The following is a 6,101-nucleotide window of genomic DNA, read 5'->3' as shown; positions in this document are numbered from 1 at the left end:
TATATTTTTTCTATATATAAGACGAATTGTTGATATATTTTAAAGATTTCACAGTTTATTATTTTGTTGTTTATTATACTCTGTGTTTAAAAGTATTTTAAAAGCATTTGTTAAGTTTGTTTTGAAATAAAATATTGTTTAATAGTGGTACTGTAATAGATCTCCAATTTTGCAGCAATTTTTGGTGTGATAGTTTTTTTGCTTGATTTTGATGTCTATTGTGTAATTTGAAGGAGTGATATTGAAACTATTCAAAGTGAAAAGATTTTATTAAGCACTACTATAAACATAAAGGAGCAAAATGCAAACTATTGTAAATTAGGAAGGTAGGAGTGGCATCGGTGTAAAAGAGTAATGGGTGGCTGCCAGCAAACCCACGCAACGTTGATTGGCCATCTGAATTTGACCGTTCATTTTCTATACAGATATCTTTTACGCCGGGCTGGTTTTAAAAAGTGCAGGGCAGTCAAAAAAGTGAAACCAAATCAATTAAATATTGACAAAATATATTAAGATTTTTAACTTTCTTTTTTTTTAAGCTTAGTTGTATGATAATAAAAGGAAGACAAAATTTTATAATTGGTACTTATGGTTTATAAAATATCATATTTTGAAGGGTCTTTTTGAAAAACGTTACGATTTGTAAAATTTTATGAATTGTCTTTTTGATATTAAAACTAACTTTCCAGGTTGTTAGATTTTTATAAAATAATTATTTATCTTTGTACCAAACTTGTAATATACAATAAACCTTAAGGACCATTTGTGTAATTGTATATATATATATATATATATATATATATATATATATATATATATATATATATATATATATATATAGTTTGGTTCATGTGACACGGCCTAATTTTGTGAGACTGGTGAGACGCATTTTTTTATTTTTTTTTTATTTTTTTTTAGTTAATTCAAGTTCCGAAAATAATATTTAAAAAAAGAATTTTTGGATTTTTTCATTTATTTTGCATTTTAAAATTATTTTTTAGAATATGTACAGAGTAATATTCTTTTAGAATATTTCACATATTTTTCAAAAAAAAATGGATTTTTTTAGTTAATTCAAGTTCCAAAAATAATATTTAAAAAAAGAATTTTTAGATTTTTCCATTTATTCTGCATTTTAAAATTATTTTTTAGAATATATCAGTGTAATATTCTATTAGAATATTTCACATATTTTTCAAAAAAAAACAGAATTTTTTTTATTATTTTTTATTTTTTTAATTTTTTTTAGTTAATTCAAGTTCCAAAAATAATATTTAAAAAAAGAATTTTTAGATTTTTCCATTTATTTTGCATTTTAAAATTATTTTTAGATTTGGTCTCACGGTCTCACAAAATTAGAATGGTCTCAAATGAACCTGAACATATATATATATATATATATATATATATATATATATATATATATATATATATATATATATATATATATATATATTGCTTCCATAATATATTAATAAATCATTTATTAATCAAATTAATAAATTCTTCATTTTTTCTCAATAGGTTATCATGTCTAGTTGCTAGTATAAAGGCAACTCAAAATGATTGTGTTACTATCAATTCAAGTACATATCAATTATAGTTATGCGTTTAGACACCTAATTCAATAGCCTCCTACTTGAATATAGTCTAATAACTATAGTTGCAAGTATAACCTCACATAGTTGATCATACTTTGGAAGTAAGTAATGAATTATGGTTGTCATGAATTGGGTTGTAGATTGTCTAAGGGTTTAGACATAGCAATGGTTTGCTGCAACATTCATGAGTACTCTTGAAATTGAGAATTTAAGTATTAGATTAACCCACGCTCAAAGAATTACTTCACGGAATTTATCACGAGTAATTTTGAGACAATATTATCTTATAATCTTTAAACGAATATATATGAGTTACCAGGGTCTGGCCACGGCGTGAGATATGGTTTTGGGCCTTATTGGTTCCTAGTTTTCTGTCTTTGGGCCTCTTTGTGCTTGGGCCCATTTGGAGCTTTGGGTGCCAATTTGGATATTGGGCCTACAGGTTTAGGCCCATGTTAGGTTTGGGCCTAATTAGGATACTAGGTCATGTTGAGCTTTTGTTGCTAATGGTTTGGGCTTTGGATTTTGGGCCAAGTGAGGAAAGGGTAAAATGGACTTTTACCCTGAGTATTCAGGCTAGGTTTTCAGCTTTGAGTTGAGGACCAATCATTTATTTGGTATTATTTGATGTTGTTAGCGTGGGGAGTTTCCGGATCGGCAATTCGAGATTTGTTTGTGATATTTAGTAGCTGGAGGTAAGTCTCCTCGCTACACTATGGGTCGAAGGCACCAATGTCGGCCCATTGGTTTATGTTATAGGAAGACCACGGTGGCCCTTGGCATTTGTATAAAAGACCTGGAGGTGGCTCCTGGCAAATTGTATGCAAGACCAGGGACCGGACCCTGGTAAATAAGTATATAGTTGTATGTATGTATAGGTGGTATGCTAGTTGTCTTTGTGATACTTGCATGGAAGAACAATGTCACACTCCCAAACCAGAATGGTGGAAACGTCTGGAGGTGGATGACTTTCATGTATTGTATCATAACATAATGAATAATAGTGATCAAAGCAATAACCATCATAATATGATTATGGAGATTACATTGTATCCAAAACATTGTTTGTTTCAATACCAAATACATATGACAAAAGTGATTAATGTGATGTTGTGACGCCCCATCCTCAAACCTTTTGATTACCTATTTACTGGTTTCATGAGAATATAAGTAGTTTTGAAAAAGTGTCAACAATTAAGTTGGAAGTTCATAAGAATTTTGTATGAGAAAAATCGGTAACTTTTCCTTGTAAAATGATAGAGTGTGCTTTCAGAAAATTCAATATTTTCTTTAAAAATGACTTGTAAGTCTTAAACCCTAAGACCAAAAATATAAATAAATAGTATCATGTAGTTTTATCATGATATAAAACCATTTGAATGTATTTTAGCCCCGTATACCAAATGTATTGTTAATACCCCATATGAGTTATTATAATCGTGCTAAAGACTACTGGCCTGCTACGACGTTCTTCAGGCGTCGGTGTCACAACTAGCATTCTAGCTAGGAAATTCTGTACTCTTGTAAACATTATCTACTGTAAACTCGTAACCCTAATTCATGTTATGCTTGAAGTTCAACCTATGGAAACACATTCAAACCTAGATTCATCAAGTAAAAGTTGGAAAACCCTATAAATCCCGGATTAAGTCCTATATGGACTAGGATTTCCTTATTGGGCCTAATGGGCCAATAAGCTTCCAATTTGACTATTTTGGGCTTAGAACTCTTAAATGGGCTCTCATTGGACCCACTTTTATGAGACTTAAACTTTTTGGGCCTTATAAGCCTAAAATGGACTAGTTTATCTTCAATGGGCCTTATTGGGCCATAACAAATCCAATTAGCTTTAATGGACTCAAATTCATTCTCTTATACAAAGATTGGGTCGTGAGCTACCCTAAGGGCCCAATGGGCCGTAAGTTCTCCTTATGGGCCTCATTAACTCGAGCCAAGGAAATAATGGGCCAAAGTAATTCCTTCCTCCTTCCTTAGCCCATTTTGGCCCAAGTAAAAAAAAGAAGGGATGAAATGAGGGTTGACATTTGTGGTGCCACCTCATAAATGTACATAGGATATACATGCACCATTCTCATATCTCTATGCATGTCAACTCATCTCACTCTCTCCCTCTCTTATTCTACTCTCGGCCAAGGATCACCAAACACACACACACGCACACACTTAATTCACTTCCAAATCCTCTCAAGAACACCTTCATTTCTTCTTCAAAATTTTCGAGATTAAGGGCATTCAAGAAGGTTTTCATCCAAGAATCACTCCAAGATACATACTTGTGGTAAGATCTTGACAACATACTTGATTTTTACAACTTAATCACTCTTCTTACTGTTGGATTAGTGTCTAAGCCCGTAACTATATTTGATATGTACTTGACTCGGTTGTGCATGGTCCTTTTAGGTTGCCTTCACCGAAGCAACATGACAAGGTAATTTGATGAGAAAGAGAGGATAATATGATTTATTAGTATATTATAAGAATAATATATTAAAGGAGAAATCATATTTATTTAGTTAGTATTAGTCATAAATTAATTATGAATTAATTTGGTGACTAAAAGAGACTAATTGAATAAAGGGGCATAAACTGTCAAACGTGTGATAGTTGAGTTTTGGGCTGGGAAACCTAATGGACTAAGGGGGGACGAAATTATGATGAAGGATCATCATATTTTCGTCCAAGGCCTTATTCCAGAAGGTTCTTTGGGCTGCTTGGTGACTAAGTTGTCCATTAGGGTTTAGACTGAAACCCTAGCAGCCTACAATATAAATAAGACCCCTAGCCTTCAATTCTCGGCCACTTTCTTCCCAAGAGAAACCCTAGGCCGAAATTAAGCATCCTCCCTCCTCTCTCAAAGTTGCCTTTCTTGCTTGTGGTGTTTGTAAGCCATTAGAGGAGTTACACTTGTGACTCTAATCTCAAGAACAAGAAGATCCAAAGGATTTCAAGCCTATTGAAAGAGGTAATCACTTAGATATGTTCTTATAGTGTTAATTTCGAGTTATGTATGCTAGATTAGGGTTTGCAAGTCTTGGATTTATTGCATGTTTAATAGAGAAACCTAGATCCAAGAATTAGGGTTTGTATGAGCACATAGGATTGTTCTTTTGCATAAAACCCATCAGTGGTATCAGAGCCTTGATTGGTTTCTGTTGTATGGGATGCAATTGTCGTTTTTAAGCTGAAAATCATTTTTCTTGCCTCTGCCTGACTCAACTCGGCGAGTCAGTATCTGGACTCGGCGAATTGGCCCTACTGGGCGAGTCCGAGAGTCAGACAGAGTATGTTTCGGAATTTACTTGCTGCTTTGCTGTAGGATTGATGCCAAAATCGTTTTTTGATGATAAAATCCGAATTTTATTGTATGCAAATGATAATCCTTACCAAAACAAAAGATAATTTCAAATCTTTTGAATAATAGTTTCTTTATATGATAAATATGGATTATTTAAATTATTTGGTAATTATCTTGTGACTAAAATTGGATTAGGTCAAATATAGATAATCACAAAATTAATTGTTTAATTTATCTTATTTGTTATTTGATCCCTTGTGTTTAGAAAAGTTCAAAACTTGTCCTCAAGTTTTGAAAATTAAAATTTATGATTAAAAGTTTAATTTTGAATGATTTAAATTTCAAACCCTTAGAAATTTACAAGTTTAAAATTCAACCCTATACTATTATATTATTATAAGATTAATTAATATATATGTATAAGAATAAGTTAGTCTTATCGCTAGTAGGCCTCATTCACGAAGTCAGTCTATAAGGTGGGTATAACGTTGCTGCCTATAAAATGGTGCTTAATGGGTGTACACTCACACTGACTACTTGCTTGACTGGTGGAGGGTCGTTAGCCGAACAGATATGATAGGGCACTTAATTCCTCATTATAAGTATAATGAATTTACAAAGTAACTACAACGCTTTACAAATTCCCAATCTTAGTTACTTTAGGGTAAAATGTGAAAATGATGTTATTCCATGGAATTACACTTTGCACCCTTGTCGATCATTAATGGAGCGTGCGTGGTTAACCGGCACACTAATTTGGGATTGACATTGGTGGCGAAGGGTGGCTCGATGTTTGTCATAGATCAATGGAGCGTGTGTGTTTTACCAGCACATTGATTAGGTGATAGAGACATTGGGTGCACCATGTTGATTCGCATAGTTATTCACGACTTGTTTGCGATCCTCGGTATCCCAGTCGCAAGTTTGAAGTGCATATCGAGATTTAAACATACCATTGAAAAGTTCAATGAATCTCAAAGATCTAGGAGTTTTCAAATACATTTAAAACTTAATTTCATTTCGTTTTTCATGGTGGAAATTAGTGAATCATCATTCACTTACCTTCAAATTATTTACTTTTAGAGTACGGCATCCCTTTCTAAGTTCTAAATAATGTTGTTGGATCCTAGCCCTAATTTTGCATTTGGGTGTTTAATTAGGGATTATTTCTAATCAAACTTGTC

The sequence above is a fragment of the Lactuca sativa genome, chromosome 8 (assembly GCF_002870075.4).
Source record: "Lactuca sativa cultivar Salinas chromosome 8, Lsat_Salinas_v11, whole genome shotgun sequence".
NCBI classification, from domain to species: domain Eukaryota; kingdom Viridiplantae; phylum Streptophyta; class Magnoliopsida; order Asterales; family Asteraceae; genus Lactuca; species Lactuca sativa.
Note: the sequence above shows the minus strand (reverse complement) of the source record.